The sequence below is a fragment of the Penaeus monodon genome, chromosome 22 (assembly GCF_015228065.2).
Source record: "Penaeus monodon isolate SGIC_2016 chromosome 22, NSTDA_Pmon_1, whole genome shotgun sequence".
NCBI classification, from domain to species: domain Eukaryota; kingdom Metazoa; phylum Arthropoda; class Malacostraca; order Decapoda; family Penaeidae; genus Penaeus; species Penaeus monodon.
Window position 1 is genome coordinate 42246350 of NC_051407.1, and position 551 is coordinate 42246900.

Sequence of the window (551 nt, forward strand, 5' to 3'; positions counted from 1 at the left end):
GTTAGTCTCATTCGTATCTTAGTCGTTTATCATAAAACCCAAATACGCACCCACTAATGGTACTTTCCAATGTCTGAATCAAACATGACAACGCCTGCCTTGATTGGTTTAATTTGAATGACAATTAGGCCTAACTGTATCATTTCAGGTGACTTTAAAATGTATTAGAAGTTGGTTTGCGTTAGATTTATTTCAGAGGGTCGTAAAGTAAAGTTAAATTAGGGGCGTATACGCCGACGAGTTAATTACTTTACTGGCTTCCTTGAACTTGAAATAACTTGGACTGGCTGTTACGTATCAAACTGTATAAAGCTGTATGAAATAATGCTAGCTTCCATAACATTAACGTAGGAAAGGTACATTTTTAAATTGCTGTTAAGTTCACCAAATCAGAGGACACCAGTTTATGTTTATAAACTGGTGTTTATACAGTAGCAATAAAAAAAAAAAAAAATGTATACGCGTACGTGAATGTGCGTACTGGTGTTACCCGTCAGTATATAATTTTCTCTAAGTCTATCTGCAAGCCTGTTCGATATTTCTGTATATCT